The 19131-nt window shown below is 38.2% G+C and overlaps 1 pseudogene; it reads left to right on the forward strand.

Moving 5' to 3' along the window:
- Nucleotides 1-19131, forward strand: part of LOC112182604 — a 34251-nt pseudogene that overhangs the window by 10562 nt on the left and 4558 nt on the right.

Below are 19131 nucleotides of genomic sequence, written 5' to 3' on the forward strand. Positions count from 1 at the left end.
ACTTTAATGCTGCGGTCCACATCTATGAAGTTTCAGAACTTTATATTTAATATGTTTATGTTTGAGGACAAGTATGAAATGATAAACAGAGAGAGAGAGTAAGATTTCTGTGAGAATAGAGTTTCAAGTGTATTTATTCATCTCACACAAAGAGGTATTTATAGGAGTATTTTACAAGTGTGAATGCTCAAAGAGTAACTCAATTTGATAACCTCTACATTTACAGCTGCAGCTCCACATGGTGGCTGTGATGATGATAAATTGCCATGCTTGTTGCCCTTTGGCATAAAGCTTGTCACACAAGTCACAATACCTATATTATACACTCAAGTACCTATTTGTATACATGATATAGACATTTATACTATGACTCATGTTTATACATGTGAATCATATATACTACAACACTCCCCCTTGGATATTTCATGTCAAATAGTATTGTCTAGGTCGTGCGCTTCGAAATTGCCTCGTTAAAAACCTTGCCAAGTAATAAAACCCTGTGGGAAAAAACAACCTTGGTCGAAGGAGAAAAAGAGCACAACGCGCGTTGAGTGTGGAGTATGTATCTGGATACTCCCCCTGATTTAGACTCCCCCTGGAGATCGTGGGAGTTCGGATAACCTTCTCAATCCGATACTCTTCACATGTTTCTCGAAAGGGGATTTTGGTAACGACTTAGTAAATAAGTCCGCTACATTTTCCTCTGATCGGATTTGATTTACTTCAATTTTTAGAAGTGTTTGTTGTTGCTGATTGTAGAAGAATTTTGGCGATATATGCTTGGTATTGTCCCCCTTGATGAAACCTAATTTCATTTGCTCAATACAAGCTGCATTATCTTCGTAAATGCATGTAGGTTCTTCTGTGGTAGACTTCAAACCACAGGTTCCTCGAATGTGTCTATTTACAGACCTTAGCCATATGCATTCACGCACAGCTTCATGTAGAGCAATAATCTCTGCATGATTCGAGGAAGTAGCAACAAGGGTCTGTTTTGTGGATCTCCAAGATATCGCAGTGCTTCCCATGGTAAAGACATAACCTGTTTGGGAGCGACCTTTGTGAGGGTCAGAGAGATATCCTGCATCAGCAAAACCCATCAAAACATCATTATCATTTTGATGGAGGGGAGTAGGAGAACGTCGGCCACCATGGAAGGTGTCGCCGGCGTTCATATTGCGGAAGGTGGCTTTTTGCCATGTGGGATCTAATCCCATACTTCCGTCCTTTCTTTTCTCCCTGTAGGGATAAAACAAGCCCATATCAATCGTACCTTTTAAGTATCTAAAGATTGTCTTTATACCAATCCAATGGCGGCGTGTTGGCGAGGAACTATGTCGAGCCAACAAGTTCACTGCGAATGAGATATCCGGTCTTGTGCATTGAGCTAAGTACAATAATGCACCTATTGCACTTAGATATGGCACTTCAGCCTCTAATAAGCCTTCGTCCTTATCCTTTGGACGAAATGGATCTTTTCTGGGCTCAAGACTACGGCTGATCATGGGAGTACTCACATGCTTTGCTTTATCTTCATTAAAGCGCCTTAGTAATTTTTGAGTATATGCTGACTGATGGATCATAATCCCATCACTACGGTGCTCGAGTTCTATTCCGAGACAAAACCGTGTTTTCCCAAGATCTTTCATCTCAAACTCGGATTTCAAATATTTAGCAGTTTCTTTTAACTCATTTAGAGTTCCAATTAGATTCATGTCATCGACATATACTGCTATAATTGCAAATCCGGAACTTGTTCTTTTAATGAACACGCATGGGCATATTTCATTGTTAATATATCCCTTCCTAATCAAGTAGTCACTTAGACGGTTATACCACATCCGTCCGGATTGTTTCAATCCATATAGTGAGCGTCTCAATCTTATTGAAAACGCGCTCCGTGGTTTAGAGCCATTTGATTTGGGTAATTGAAGTCCATCTGGAACCTTCATATATATCTCTGAATCTAGATCCCCATAGAGATATGCTGTAACCACATCCATAAGCTGCATGTCAAGTTTTTCGGAAACTACCAAACTGACAAGGTAGCGGAACGTTATAACGTCCATTATGGGAGAATATGTCTCCTCGTAGTCGATTCCAGGGCGTTGTGAGAAACCTTGTGCCACAAGGCGGGCTTTGTATCTAACAACCTCATTTTTCTCATTACGCTTTCTAACAAAGACCCATTTATGGCCAACAGGTTTTATATTTGGTGGTGTCAGCATTATAGACCCAAATACCTGTCTATTTATTAGTGAATCCAATTTAGTTTGGATCGCATCTTTCCATTTAGACCAATCTGCTCTTCGTTGACATTCTTCAACGGAGCGAGGTTCGATATCATCGTATTCTATAATTCCTTTTGCAATATGATATGCAAAAGCATCATCAATAGTCATAGAATTTCTATCCATCACCCCATGTATACTAGTGTAATTCATGGAGATCTCTCTATTCTCTGGAATTGGTTCTGTTATTGGAGCGTCCTCCAATGATGTCTCTTTGACATAACCATAGTCCGGAATATTTTCATGAGAGGGATTAATTATATTGATGATTAATGGATTATTTTGTGCCAAACTCGCTTTCTTTCTTGGGCGAGAATCCATCGAACCAATGGGCCTCCCGCGCTTCCTGGCGGGAGCCATGGGTCTAGCCACTACGTCACCCATATAGGGGACGTTGGCGCCATTCTCATGTATTCTTGAGATGGCATCATGTCCTCTAGTGTTAGGGACATCAATCCTTGCAGGCACATTTGCAGCAGGTATATGTGATCTTGTCACTTTAGCGATATCAGAAAACGCATCAGGCATTGATTATACTACGTTCTGAAGATCGAGAATCCTCCGCACTTCTATTTCAGATTGTGCTGTTCGGGGATCAAGATGAGACAGAGTGGGGACAAACCACGACAATTCCTGTCTTTTCTGTTGAACATTATTGTTCATGTCTCCCCCTAATGATGGGAAGACTGTCTCATCAAAGTGACAATCCGCAAATCTAGCGGTAAATAGATCGCCTGTCAAGGGTTCTATATAGCGGATAATGGTGGGAGAGTTGATGCCGCTCTTGGGAAGCGCACAATTTAACCCTGAAATATCGTTAGTAGTATAAGCAAATAGGGATCGTTCTATTCCGGGGATTGAGGGTACACTTGTAATTGTGAAACAAATAAAGAAAAGTATTATTTACAAAAATAAAATAAAGAATATAAATATAGACAATTGTATAAATAAATAAAGAATTAAAATAATAAAGTATTATTTACAAAAATAAAATAAAGAATATAAATATATACAAGTAACAAAATAAAAGGGGGGGGGGTTTAAGAATTATAGAATTGAAAATTAAGATAAAGAAAATATAAAAACACATGTACAAGAATGAAACATAAGGAACAAAGATTAAACCCAAGTTTATCATTGAATTCGAATTAACCCTACATTGTTCTTCCAAGTCATGTGAAAGGAGTTGATCATGTGAAACATTCGAAAGCAAATGAATTCCCATTTTTTACTTTTCAATGCTAATTAACCTAAGCGAAAGCACCTAGATTAATCCTATTAAACATGCAATCAAACCCTAGAAAGCTAGTCAATCATGTCATGTTCAACGCATGAAACACATAGAAAGGCTATCAACTCAAGTGTACAACTTAGTATGAATAAGTTCACCTAATTGCAATCCTCTTCAATTGAATTCGATTTTTGTCCAAAACCTTTACTACTTTGATTCAAGTTTACACAAAACGAAAAGTCGATTTCATGTTCTTAAACCTAGCACCATTCATATCAAAACCCTAAGTGTTTCGAACCACATAAGATTAAAATACAAAAGATATCTATAAAGCAAATTCAATCGAACAATCACACATAAGCAACTTTGGAATCACAACATAAGAATCGAAATTCTTTATTCAATCATAAAATTTCAGAATATAAACCTTGTTCAAACATAAATGTTAACTAAAAACAATTCTCATGAAACTAAGCAAGATTACAAAGAAAGAGGTTGAATTACACCGTGAGATGGATATGGGGATGAAGGATGAAACGTTATGGATTCTTGAATCTCGAAAGCAAGCTTCAAGGTGGAGGATGGATGATGATGCTCACGGCTCCTTCTTCTTCTTCTTCTCCCTTGCTTGAAACGTTGAATGCACTAGAGGATGGAGAGAAAATGGAAAGGAAATGGAGAGACAAAGAAGATGAGATGGATGAAGGAAGATGATTTGAGAGTGAGAGGAGAAGTGTATTTATAGGGAGGAAAAAGAAGAGTGAAATGATGAGATGAAGAAAAATAATGAAAGTGGAGTATGAGAGTGGTTTGTAAAATATGTAAAAGATGAGGTAATGATGAAAGCAAAGCATGAAGGTGAAGAAATGTGGAAGTGATGGTGATCTTTTAGAGTACAAAAATGTATCCAAGGAGAAAGAAATGCTTTCTTCATGTGGGTGGGAAACATGAATATGTGGTGTTGAGCTGTTTTCAAGTCAGTTTCTGCCCCTTTATTCCTTCAATTATTTCTCCAACAAGACTTCATTATATGCCTTCGACTTCTTCATATGAAATTTTCCTCTATGAGTGTAGATTACTGTGGTAAAATTTCAGAATTTCTTGCCATGTGGTTGGGCCGGAAATGCTGCTGGACCTCTTACAGGTCCAGTTTTCCGGTTTTGCTTCTGTAGAGAATTGGGCTGATTGTTTGAAGGCCTTCCACTCATATTTTTCTCTGGCACTCTTCATAAGAAATGATCCTTTGGGTGTCTAGAATGGATCTGGAAAGTTTCAACTCATTTGAAGTTCGGATGGTTAGTCTGCCACTCCTCATTTCTTGTCTAGCTCGCTTTCTCAGGCCAAAATGCTCATTTTAGGGCCAAACAGCTCATTTCATCATCATCTACTCCAATGTACCTAAAAAATAGAAATTGAGTTAAAAATCGATTCGTTAAGGAATTAACTAAGCAAAATGTGAGGAATTAACTATTAAAATACCGCATTAAAATGCTCATATCAAATTCCCCCACACTTAGCTTTTGCTAGTCCCTTAGCAAAACAAAACAAAAAAATCCAAAACAGAACAAAGACTTGACAAAAAAGCAAGTAAATGACTCTATTGCTCCTAAATGTTGTCTCAGAGACTCCAAACTCATGGCTTTCACGTTAAACACTTAATCAAAATCACAAAGATAATTCCATGGTTAATAAACCTGTGACATTCATATGACTAAGCAAGATATGGAGAACTTAAGTTATACAGTGAATGATAGCATGTTTCGAACAAGTCCAATCCAAACTTACAGGGCATACTCTCGATTTTTCTCTCAGAAATGGCTATGCTTAAAAGCTTCACACTCAAGTATATGCAAGAGAACAAATTGTAAGGCAACAAACAGCTTGCATATTTCATCAATAAACACATTTTGTGAAGAATTTTTAAAGACCTCATGAAATGACTAAGTGCACAAATGGACCTAAACCATAAGCTCGACTGCGTAACTGACTCCACTAACCAAAGACTGCCCATCTCAAGGATCAAGTCAGCACTTAAAACAGGTTGTAATGGGGCTAAGCTAGGGTTTTCGAAATGAAGATTAAGGATACAAAAAAAATCCTAAGGACCTAGCAGAGCATATAAGGACCACCTTATGTCACCATTTTTATGGGCTTATCATTGTTTTTGGGCCCAACTTTCACTCTAACAAATATGGAAATGGACAAAGGCATAATTTTCAACCTTGAGCCTTCTACAAATTTGCAAGTCCAAAACCACACTTCAACATTTTCCCAAGAGTTTTCTTTTCAATTTTTCTTCTCTTTTGCCGCTTCTCTTTCTTTCTTTCTTTTTTTTTTTTTTTTTTTTTTTTTCAAGGCAAAATTTTTTCTTCTTTTGTTTTCTTCTTGGATTTTCCCCACCCCATACTTGTCTTTCATTGTCACCCCTAAATACTATGTCATGCTCTACTAAGTCCTTAAGACAAGGGTAGAGATATCCTGTACTAAGCTCATGGTAGGGTAGTGAGGGTGATGAAACAAAGGTTTTCAACGTAGGCTCAAAGGGGTTCATTCTAAGGAGTCCCACGACGGGCACAATTGGGGACACATGCTTGTTTGGCTTTGGTGGTTACCCTAATGCCTTCTATCCTATCCAGGATCAGTGCATATTATGGCATACAAGTTTTGACAGTCACAACAGTCGAGTTCTAGTATTCTCTAGTCCATTAAAATCTATGGCACATGATCATTGGATTTTCAAAGAAAGATGAGGTTTAGCAAATACAGCCATGAAATTCTGAAATTATCAGTAAGCACTCAAAAAGAAAGTATTTTAGCTCAACAGCTCACTTGGGTCAAATGAATCAGACTTAATCCTAGCATGCTTAATGAACCAAGTTACAATCCTATCTCAAATCTTCATACAAGCATCACAATGTCGATTAACCACAGAATTCAATTAAGTCCTATTTTGATTGTGAAAACCTTCAGCCATGAATTCGGAGACATGTTCATCCTAGACGTTAGGAGCATCCTAAGACTCAAACACACAAAAACACTCTAAAACCAACATTTTTTTTTTTTTTTTTTTACAATTTAATTTCAACACTTAGGTACGGGAACATGGAGTCTCGATGTGCAATGGGACTGAAACAGCTACCCTTTTTCAAGACTATGTTTAATCCAATATACCTTAGTGTATCACAACATCAATTAGAAACACAATAAAAACACAATCCAACATCAACTATTTTGTTTTTTTTTTTTCTTTATATACTAACTACTAAAAACACAATAAAGCAATAATCCTTCCCCCATACTTAATTCATGCATTGTCCTCAATGTATAAACAAATATAAATCATGCAAAGCATAAATCAAGCATAGAAGAGAAAGTGAACACTACGAAACCTAAAACAACTTAAAATTCAAGAAAATAAAATAGAAGGAAGAGTTCAAGAAAGCAAATCTGCGTTTGATGTCTCCTCCATAGCTACAGTTGAAATGGGTTGCCTCCCATGCAGCGCTTAATGTTTAAAGTCTTTCAGCCTAGACTTGTACTTCCATTTACTCCTTTGGAGGAGCGGTATGCGGGCGAGTGGCAGCCCTCTTGCTGGTTTCAGCTTCCTGAGGAGGGTCCTCATGGTGTGATGCAGTAGCGTCCTTGCGAGGAAACCCAGGAGGATAACTCTGCAAGTTATTGACTTCCTGAGCAAGCTTGTTTATTGCAGTGTGACAGCGGATCAAAGAGCAGTTCATCTCAGAGATGTAATCGATCATGCAATTGACTCTCCAATCTGTCACCATAATACCATCGCGGAGAGAGGAACGCAAATCATCAATCAAATCCGACAAGCTTTCCAGGGTGGCTATAGGCCGAGGAGCACGAGCAGCTGGTGAGGAAGAAGACTCTCTGGGATGCAGTCTGGGAGAGCGACGAGGCATAGGAGGGGGACTGCGGGTACGCTCACGGATAGGACGATGGTCCCATGGACGAGTAAGCCCAGCTCTAGTGGCCGCTTGACGACCTTCTTCCTCCAAAGAGAGAATACGGCGTTGATTGACGCCCCTGTGAGGGGTAACCTTGGTTCGAGCCATGAGGAAGTAGAAGGAATTTGAAACTGCACGCTTAGACAAACCTTAGTAAAATCTGGAGGAGACAAAAAAGGATGTATATGTAAAGCACAAAATAGGGTAGAAATCTCAACAGGCACACGGTTTTAAAAAAGCTTCTCCGGGAAGGAGAAGAGTTATGATAGTTCACGGCCCAAGAAACTCCCCACGTGTAAATATTCCTTTCTTTTCCTGGATTTATGGCATGCTTTCGGCTATAGCTTGTCTGTCACGGATCCTCGAGATTCGTTTGATTCCCCCACGCGTCCTTTCTTTTCCTTGATTCACGGCAATTAAACCTGCTTTCGGCTGTAGCTTATCTGTCACAGCTCCTCGAGATCAGTTTGGTTCCCCCACGTGTCCTTCACGAGCCAACAGCTTTTCCGTGTTTTCGGGTGACTTTAATCCAACGCGTAGATTTAATCTCAGAGATCGTCGATCCAACGGTGGAGATCTGCTCACTCGTTCTATAAATAGGTGCATTCTGAGCGACTGTTCACTCCAAAAGAAAATTCTTCCGAGTTCCAGTCTTTCTCTCTCAACCCTTCAGCCTTTCTTTCGAAACTCAAATCCTTTCTTCATCAACATGGAACCACAAACTCTGCAACTAATGGAGCAACAGACCCAGCAACAAATCGAGGATGGAGGAAACAACCAAGCAGCCGGGACTAATAACCGGTGGGCTCCCACACCGCCTCAACTAAGAATCCTCAAGGGCCTTTACTATGATAAGGGTTTTAAGTACCCAACTCCAGAGCAGATTCAAGAGATCTGCCTCCATCTGAAACAGTATGGGCAGATCGAGGACAAAAACGTCTTCTTTTGGTTCCAGAACCTCAAGGCTCGTGAGAGGCAGAAGTTGAAGGAATTTCGGAACGTTCCGGTTGGTGGATCTCTCGATCTCAATTTTGGATCCACTAGTTCTACTGATGATGGTAGATCCATTGATCTAAACTTTGGGTCACGTGTCGGCTATGGTGTTGACCCATATTCCTCCTCACCCTTCAACACTAATACCAGTACTACCTCCTTTGGCACAACAGGAGGACAATCTTTCATGGAACAACGAGGAGGAGATCACCAGGAGATTGAAACCCTTCCACTATTCCCCATGCATGGTGAGGACATCTTTGGCAACATGAAGACTACTTCCGAGGGAGGTAGCGGCTATGGCGGTGACTCTCGCATTTCCCTTGAGCTCAGCCTCAACTCCTACGGAGATGCAGACATGGTTTAGTATAGAGTATTTTTATTATTATTATTTTTTAAATTTTTTTTTTTTTTTTTTTTGTAAATAGCTGAATTTAATAAGACTGAATGAATGCAGTTTTTTTTTTTTTTTTTTTTTTTTTTTTTTTTAAATATAGGACTCAAAAATAAAAGAGAAAAAAAAAAAATAAATATATATATATATAAAATATATAGGACTCAAAATGAAAGACAAAAATATAAATCCCTTCCCCCACACTTAAATATTGCATTATCCTCAATGTAATCAATTAAAAGCATGCAATGTAATAAGTAAGCATAGATAGAAGACATTTACGAAAACAAATCCTAAAATAAAAACTAAAGAGAAAAATTGAAAAAAAAAAAAAAAAGAAATAGGGAAAGAGAAAGCAAATCTGATTATATTCTGAATTGGGTTGCCTCCCAAGTAGCGCTTGTATTTTACGTCTTGCAGCCAGACAGTACCTACATTAAATAAAGTTAGTAACTATAATTAACAAAGAAATACAAAATAAAACAAGTATAACTATTAATTACAAACTACAAGTATTAACAAGTATATTGTACATAAGACACAAGTTAAGTACAAGTGAGTATAAAACGTGAAAAGTATTTTTACAAGTTTAAAGTGTGAAACAACAAAATAATTTACACGTATAGAGTATTCACAAGTATTTCTTTTATTATAAACATTATTGATATCGAATCAAATTCCAAGCGGTAAATCAAGTGGACGTGCGGCCCAAGTATAGTCGCCTAGACACAAACTCCCTTTCAAATCTTTTGGGCAACCTTACTGAAATGGCCAGGTGGGGGAGGACGAACACGAGAGGAAAAATCCATTTTGGCATGAGCTACTCCCACATAGTGGTTTAGGCCCATTTGCAAGCACTTCTGGATTCAAAAACCCGTCATGAACGTTGTCCCCTTCCTAGACACCATTTCACATAGGCTTTCTTACTAAGATGAGAAAGTTCATAAGTGTGAAGACAGTTCAACAAGTGTTAATAAAGGCCGCCCTCAACCTTAAGGGACCTGAGCTAGGTACCAATAAGGGGTTTAGGCCAATATTAACAAAAGAGACTTCACCTATTCCTCTCAATTTACACCTACAATTAAAATTCGTGTTCAATAATATAAATAACATCCTAGTTAATTTTAAACTAAGTTTCAAACAATTTATATACAACAAATATATACAATAAATGACACAATTTAGCAAGTGATTTTTCAATCCCCGGCAACGGCGCCAAAAATTGATGCCGCTCTTGGGAAGCGCACAATTTAACCCTGAAATATCGTTAGTAGTATAAGCAAATAGGGATCGTTCTATTCCGGGGATTGAGGGTACACTTGTAATTGTGAAACAAATAAAGAAAAGTATTATTTACAAAAATAAAATAAAGAATATAAATATAGACAATTGTATAAATAAATAAAGAATTAAAATAATAAAGTATTATTTACAAAAATAAAATAAAGAATATAAATATATACAAGTAACAAAATAAAAGGGGGGGGGTTTAAGAATTATAGAATTGAAAATTAAGATAAAGAAAATATAAAAACACATGTACAAGAATGAAACATAAGGAACAAAGATTAAACCCAAGTTTATCATTGAATTCGAATTAACCCTACATTGTTCTTCCAAGTCATGTGAAAGGAGTTGATCATGTGAAACATTCGAAAGCAAATGAATTCCCATTTTTTACTTTTCAATGCTAATTAACCTAAGCGAAAGCACCTAGATTAATCCTATTAAACATGCAATCAAACCCTAGAAAGCTAGTCAATCATGTCATGTTCAACGCATGAAACACATAGAAAGGCTATCAACTCAAGTGTACAACTTAGTATGAATAAGTTCACCTAATTGCAATCCTCTTCAATTGAATTCGATTTTTGTCCAAAACCTTTACTACTTTGATTCAAGTTTACACAAAACGAAAAGTCGATTTCATGTTCTTAAACCTAGCACCATTCATATCAAAACCCTAAGTGTTTCGAACCACATAAGATTAAAATACAAAAGATATCTATAAAGCAAATTCAATCGAACAATCACACATAAGCAACTTTGGAATCACAACATAAGAATCGAAATTCTTTATTCAATCATAAAATTTCAGAATATAAACCTTGTTCAAACATAAATGTTAACTAAAAACAATTCTCATGAAACTAAGCAAGATTACAAAGAAAGAGGTTGAATTACACCGTGAGATGGATATGGGGATGAAGGATGAAACGTTATGGATTCTTGAATCTCGAAAGCAAGCTTCAAGGTGGAGGATGGATGATGATGCTCACGGCTCCTTCTTCTTCTTCTTCTCCCTTGCTTGAAACGTTGAATGCACTAGAGGATGGAGAGAAAATGGAAAGGAAATGGAGAGACAAAGAAGATGAGATGGATGAAGGAAGATGATTTGAGAGTGAGAGGAGAAGTGTATTTATAGGGAGGAAAAAGAAGAGTGAAATGATGAGATGAAGAAAAATAATGAAAGTGGAGTATGAGAGTGGTTTGTAAAATATGTAAAAGATGAGGTAATGATGAAAGCAAAGCATGAAGGTGAAGAAATGTGGAAGTGATGGTGATCTTTTAGAGTACAAAAATGTATCCAAGGAGAAAGAAATGCTTTCTTCATGTGGGTGGGAAACATGAATATGTGGTGTTGAGCTGTTTTCAAGTCAGTTTCTGCCCCTTTATTCCTTCAATTATTTCTCCAACAAGACTTCATTATATGCCTTCGACTTCTTCATATGAAATTTTCCTCTATGAGTGTAGATTACTGTGGTAAAATTTCAGAATTTCTTGCCATGTGGTTGGGCCGGAAATGCTGCTGGACCTCTTACAGGTCCAGTTTTCCGGTTTTGCTTCTGTAGAGAATTGGGCTGATTGTTTGAAGGCCTTCCACTCATATTTTTCTCTGGCACTCTTCATAAGAAATGATCCTTTGGGTGTCTAGAATGGATCTGGAAAGTTTCAACTCATTTGAAGTTCGGATGGTTAGTCTGCCACTCCTCATTTCTTGTCTAGCTCGCTTTCTCAGGCCAAAATGCTCATTTTAGGGCCAAACAGCTCATTTCATCATCATCTACTCCAATGTACCTAAAAAATAGAAATTGAGTTAAAAATCGATTCGTTAAGGAATTAACTAAGCAAAATGTGAGGAATTAACTATTAAAATACCGCATTAAAATGCTCATATCAAGAGTCATATCCAGTATAAAGACCTAATCGTCTTTGAGGACCCATTTTGGTGCGCTGTGGCGGCGCAATTGGCACATAGACTGCACACCCGAATATTCGTAAGTGTGAGACATCGGGCTCATACCCAGTGACCATCTGGGAAGCAGAAAATGGTTGGGTGGCAGTGGGCCTTAGACGAATAAGCACAGCTGCGTGCAATATTGCATATCCCCAAGCAGAAATAGGGAGATTGGTGCGCATAACCAATGCTCGAGCAACCATTTGAAGTCTTTTAATGGCAGCTTCTGCGAGACCATTTTGGGTGTGTACATGAGGTACAGGGTGTTCAACCTCGATCCCAATGGACATGCAATAATCATCAAAAGTTTTTGATGTAAACTCTCCAGCATTGTCAAGACGAATTGACTTAATAGGATGATCAGGGTGGTGAGCCCTTAATTTAATGATCTGTGCTAGGAGTTTAGCAAATGCAGCATTTCTCGTGGATAATAGCATGACATGTGACCAGCGTGTCGATGCATCAACCAACACCATAAAATATCTAAATGGTCCGCAAGTTGGTTGAATAGGTCCACAAATATCACCTTGTATTCTTTGCAAGAATGGTATATTTTCTTTAGAGTCCTTTGCATAGGATGGTCTTGATCCTACCTTTGCTAAAGAGCAAGCCTTACAAAATGAATGATATGAAGTAGTCCTTTCGACCAATCTTTGGTTCGTACTTCTTTTCGTTTTGAAGAATGGATGTCCGTGTGAAGTTTTTAATATACGGAGCATCATATCACGACCTGGGTGACCCAAGCGGTCGTGCCAAAGTCTATATGTGTCAGAATCCCATAAATTTTCATTCATGACATGGTTGGATTCAACTACTCTGATAATGGTTGCATATAATCCACTAGAGCGACACATAAGTTTCTCTAATACTCGTGTATTTCCGTAGTTATTAGAGGTAATGCAAAGGAACTCTTGTCCATTCTCACAATGTGTTTCCACATGAAGATCATTGGCTCTTATATCTTTAAAACTCAATAGGGTTCTTCCAGCCCTAGGAGCATATAGAGCTTCGATGATATTAATATTCGTGCCATTTGGCAACAAAAATTGAGCTGGTCCTCGACCATGAATCAATTGTGATGATCCTGCCATCGTAGTTATTGAAGATTGACTAGGCTTCATCCATAAAAATAATTGCCTGTGTCGTAATATAGTATGTGTGGTGCCACTATCAAGAAGGCATTCCATTTCTCCGGAAAACATACTGAAAAAGAATAAAGTTCAGAATATTAACATATGTCCATGACATTGAATGCGATACTTTATTGATAAGGAAAATAACCAATGATTACATCAAGGTTTCCAAAGTCTATTCCAAAATACAATCAAACTTTATACAAATTGTAATTGCTCATTCCGTTTGGTAATTCCAATGAAATATGACCAGGGAAGTAGAGAGATGTTGGTGGAGCGAGGCTCGCTTAAATACCATGATCTCAATTACTTTCCTAGACATCATATTTCATTGGGTACGCCACATGAGAAAAAGTCAATACAATTGTTATTGATTAAGGCACATTTGCCTTTGGAAAATAGAAAAGGACTATTCTAATCAAAGTCTGCTGCATCCTCGTGCATTTGTTCAGCTTTGAAGTCCTCTATTGTGAGATTGACATCTTCACTATCTTCATTTTCGGCAAGGTTGGATTCTTGCTCCCTGTTTTGCCTATACTCTTTGTAGCTTGCAGCTAGTTTAGTACTTGCACGGCATTGTTTGAGCCAATGCTCGATTGATCCACATCTATGACACACGTCATTATGGTTGCCTCCTTTCATTGGAGGTGCAGTTTGTCCATGTTGTGGATATTCCCTAGGAGGGTTACTGCTACTACCACGCCTTATGATGCGACCTCCATGGCCCATATTGTTATTATATTCACCTCTCCCACGTGTGGAGTTGCCACCACGTGTGAAGTTGCCACGTGTGGAGTTACCACCACGTGTGAAGTTGCCACCACGAGTGTCCGCTTTAAAGTTGCGGTTTCTCTCTTTATTGGGGTGGTTATCGGGCCCGTACGCCTTTCTTGTCCCTTATTATTAGGGTATTGCTGTTTGCGCCCCTTTTTGGGTGCATTATAATTTGCCTCACGGACGCTCTTGGTTCCAATGGGCCTGGAATGATAATTCTTTACAAGGATATTGTCGTACTTTTCAGATACCGACAAAATATTAATAAGCTCATTAAACCTTGTAATTCGTCCAGCATTGACTTCTGTGCGATATTGCTTTGATATCACAATTGCTGAGACGGGAATGGTGGAGAGAGTCTTCTCAAGTAGCTCATCTTCTGTGAGAGGCTTTCCACAGAACTTCAACATGGCTTGGAGTCGAAGAGCTTCCGAATTATATTCTGCAACAGACTTAAAGTCGGAGAAGCGTATATTATTCCACTGAACCTTCAAGTCAGGGAGGAGGGTATCTTGGATATTACCAAAACGCTCTTCTAGCGCTACCCATAAGTCTCGAGCATCTCTCATTGACATATACTCTAGTCTGAGAGCTTTATCCATATGGCGCCGCATCAAGATAATAGCTTGTGCATGCTTTGTAGGTGTTCTTTGGAACACAAGGCCTGGATTAGGAGCTTGAATTATGGGCAATATCCCTCTTGAAGTGAGGTGGTTCTCAACGTCGGTTACCCAACTATAGTATTCCGAACCCGTTGAGTCAAGCATTTGAAAGTCGAGTCTAGGTTCATTCGACATCCTGAAGATAAGAGAAGATATATTAGTTTCGGAGTTCAAAACTTCCACGAAATCTAAAATCAATAATCTTTAGATCAAAACAATGATGTTTTGTGGACACTCTTAGTCCAAATATTATGAACACTTTTAGTTCATAATTACGAACGCTCTTAGTTCGTTTAGCGTGAATTTCTTCGAATTCCGCTTTTGATTGTAAGTTCCCGAGAAAAATAAAGAGAAGAAGAATAGAGTAAAAACTCAAAAAACGGGAACTTTTAGTAAATATTACCTTGGAATAATATTGCCGGAAGTTGTCCAAAAATTGTCCGAAAAATTGCCGGAAAGTCGCCGGAAAAGTTGTCGGAAAGTTGCCGGAAAGTTGTCTGAAAGTCGCCGGAAAAGTTGTCGGAAGTCGCCGGAAAGTTGTCCAAAAGTCGCCGGAAAAGTTGTCGGAAAGTCGTCGACAGATCTGTCGACAGATGTGTCGACAGCTGCTCGGCAGATGCTCGGCAGGTGCTCGGCAGGTGGCTCGGTAGCTGCTGCGCAGGACTCGGCAGGAGCTTTCGGCAGGTATCGGCAGGGGCTTTCGGCAGGACTCGGCAGCACTTCGACAGCGGTTCAGCAGCGGTTCGATTTTTCCGGTGGCCGGTTCAGGCTGTTTCCGGCCGGTTCTGGGGGTTCTGAAACCGGTTCTGAGCTTCTTGAATCGAGGGCTTTGATATGAGCTAGGGTTTGGAGGTTTTTTTGCAAGTTTGAAAAAATGACTTCGATCGGATTATGAACTACCTCTCCTCTTTTCAATTTCGATTCTAATTCTAGAGCAATTTCGTGCTGATAACGTGTTTGAGGACAAGTATGAAATGATAAACAGAGAGAGAGAGTAAGATTTCTGTGAGAATAGAGTTTCAAGTGTATTTATTCATCTCACACAAAGAGGTATTTATAGGAGTATTTTACAAGTGTGAATGCTCAAAGAGTAACTCAATTTGATAACCTCTACATTTACAGCTGCAGCTCCACATGGTGGCTGTGATGATGATAAATTGCCATGCTTGTTGCCCTTTGGCATAAAGCTTGTCACACAAGTCACAATACCTATATTATACACTCAAGTACCTATTTGTATACATGATATAGACATTTATACTATGACTCATGTTTATACATGTGAATCATATATACTACAACAGTTTATATATTCAACATGGGAATTGTTTTGTTCTCGTTGTAGGTACGAAACAGAGCTCATGAAAGTGATTGTGCAAGTACTGTGGAGCAAAGTGCATCCTACTTTAACCGTATCTGATTCCACAGAGAAGTTAGTCGGAATAGATGCTAAGTTTAAGGAAATAGATGTTCTTTTAGATAAAGAAGCAAATGATGTTCGCTTTATAGGGATATGGGGGATGGGTGGGGTGGGTAAGACCACCCTTGCTAGAGTGGTGTATGAGAAAATTTCTCATCAGTTTGAAGTTTGCATCTTTCTTGCTAATGTCAGAGAGGTTTCTGCAACACTCGGTCTAGTTCGCCTACAGAAACAAATTCTTTCCCAAATCTTGAAGGAAGAAAATGTTCAAGTATGGGATGTTTATGAAGGAAAGACTAGGACAAAGAGATGTGTATGTAACAAAGCGGTTCTTCTAGTTCTTGACGATGTGGATCAACCGGAGCAACTGGAAAACTTGGCGGGGGGAAAGACTGGTTTGGTGTAAGGAGTAGAATCATCATTACAACTAGAAATCGACGTCTACTAGTCACCCATGGTATAGAAAAACCATATGAGGTGAGGGGATTAAACTATGATAATGCTCTTCAGCTGTTTAGTTGGAAAGCCTTCAGGAAATATGAGCCTGAGGAGGATTATGCAGAGCTCTCTGGGCATTTCGTTAGCTATGCCAGAGGTCTTCCCTTGGCTCTTAGAACTATGGGGTCTTTCTTGTATAAAAGAAGTCCAGATGCATGGAGTTCTGCATTGGAAAAACTACGGAATACTGCATTGGAAAAACTACGGAATACTCCCTACAAAACTGTTTTTGATTTGCTAAAAGTAAGTTATGATGGACTTGATGATAGGAGCATTTTAATGTGATATTTTAATAGTTAATTCCTCACATTTTGCTTAGTTAATTCCTTAACTGAATCGATTTTAATTCAATTTCTATTTTTAGGTACATTGGAGTAAATGAAGGTGAAATGAGCGTTAGGTCCATAATTACCTAGAAATGATGGAGAAGAATGAAAATGCACTAAAAAGTCAACCTTGAATATTTTCTTACTCCGGCTAGGAGAATCAGAGCCAAGCAAGGAAGAAGGAGCGGCCGCCTGACCAAATGAATTTCAAATGAGCTGAAACCTTCCAGATCCATTCTAGACACCCAAAGGATCATTTCTTATGAAGAGTGCCAGAGAAAAATATGAGTGGAAGACCTTCAAACAATCAGCCCAATTTTCTACAGAAGCAAAACCGGAAAACTGGACCTATAAGAGGTCCAGCAGCATTTCCGGCCCAATCACATGGATTGAAGCTCTGAAAATTTGTCAGGATGATCTACACTCATAGTGGAACATTTCATATGAAGAAGTCAAAGGCATATAATGAAGTCTTGTTGGAGAAATAATTGAAGGAATAAAGGGGAAGAAACTGACCTGAAAACAGCTCAACACCACATATTCATGTTTCCCACCCACATGAAGAAAGCTAGATGCTTTTCTCTTTTTCCTTGGATATATTTTTTCTACAATCTCTTTAATAGATCATCATCACTTCCATGTTGCTGCACCTTCATGCTTTGCTTTCATTTCATCATTTCTCTTTCTTTTCCATATTTTACAAATCACTTTCATACTCCACTTTCATTATTTTTCTTCCACTCATCATTTCACTCTTCTTTTTCTTCCCTATATAAACACCTTCTCCTCTCATTCTAAAACACATTCCTTCATCCATTCCATCTTCTTTGTCTCTCCATTTCCTTTCTATTTTCCTAAACAATTCCTTCATCCATTCCATCTTCTTTGTCTCTCCATTTCCTTTCCATTTTCCTAAACAAATTCCTTCATCCATCTCATCTTCTTTGTCTCACCATTTCCTCTCCATTTTCCTTAGTCACCAATTCCTTCATCCATTCCATCTTCTTTGTCTCTCCATTTCCTTTCCATTTTCCTAAACAAATTCCTTCATCCATCTCATCTTCTTTGTCTCACCATTTCCTCTCCATTTTCCTTAGTCACCAATTCCTTCATCCATTCCATCTTCTTTGTCTCTCCATTTCCTTTCCATTTTCCTAAACCAATTCCTTCATCCATCTCATCTTCTTTGTCTCTCCATTTCCTTTCCATTTTCCTAAACCAATTCCTTCATCCATTCCATCTTCTTTATCTCTCCATTCTCTAGTTGCAAAGTTCTGCATTTTCAAGCAAGGAGAGGAAGAAGAAGAAGGAGCCGTGAAGATCATATCCTCCATCATCCACCTTGAAGGCTTGCTTCCAAGATTCAAGATCCAACCATCTAGCTCTCCATCTCCATCTCCACTCACGGTGTAATTCGTTCCTTTTCCTTGTAACCTTTTTGGTTTCCTTGTTTGATTTCGTATGAACTTGTTTCTAGTTAACAATAATGTTTAGGGCAAAGTTTAAGCCCAATTTCTATGTTTAAATAAAGTTTTCGAATTCTATAATTGTGATTCTAAGTTGCTTATGTGAGTTTGTTCGATTAAATTTGCTTTACAGAAAACTTTTATATGTTTATCTTATTTGGGTCGACACTTATAGGATTTGCATGTAATTGGTGCTAGGTTTAAGAACATGAAATCGACTTTTCGTTTTGTGTAACTTGAATCAAAAGTAGTAAAGGTTCTGGACAAGAATCGAATTTAATTGAAGAGGATTGCAATTAGGTGGACTTTTCCATAACTAAGTTGTACACTTGAGTTGATAGCCTTTCTCTATGTCTAATGCGTTGAACATGTCATGATTGACTAGCTTTCTAGGGCTTGATTGCATGTTTGATAGGATTAATCTAGGTGCTTTCGTTTAGGTTAATTAGCATTGAAAAGTAAAATATGGGAAATCATTTGCTTTCGAATGTTTCACATGATCAACTCCTCTCTCATGACTTGGAAGAACGATTATAGGGTTTGAATCGAATTTGATTACATGGAATTGATTTTGATCTTTGTTCCTTGCGTTCCACCCTTGTATATATGTTTTTACATTTTCTTTATTTTATTTATCTTAATTTTCAATTCTATAATTCTTAAACCCCCCCCCCTTTATTTTGTTACTTGTATATATTTATATTCTTTATTTTATTTTTGTAAATAATACTTTTCTT

Source organism: Rosa chinensis, chromosome 1, assembly GCF_002994745.2.
Source record: "Rosa chinensis cultivar Old Blush chromosome 1, RchiOBHm-V2, whole genome shotgun sequence".
NCBI lineage: Eukaryota > Viridiplantae > Streptophyta > Magnoliopsida > Rosales > Rosaceae > Rosa > Rosa chinensis.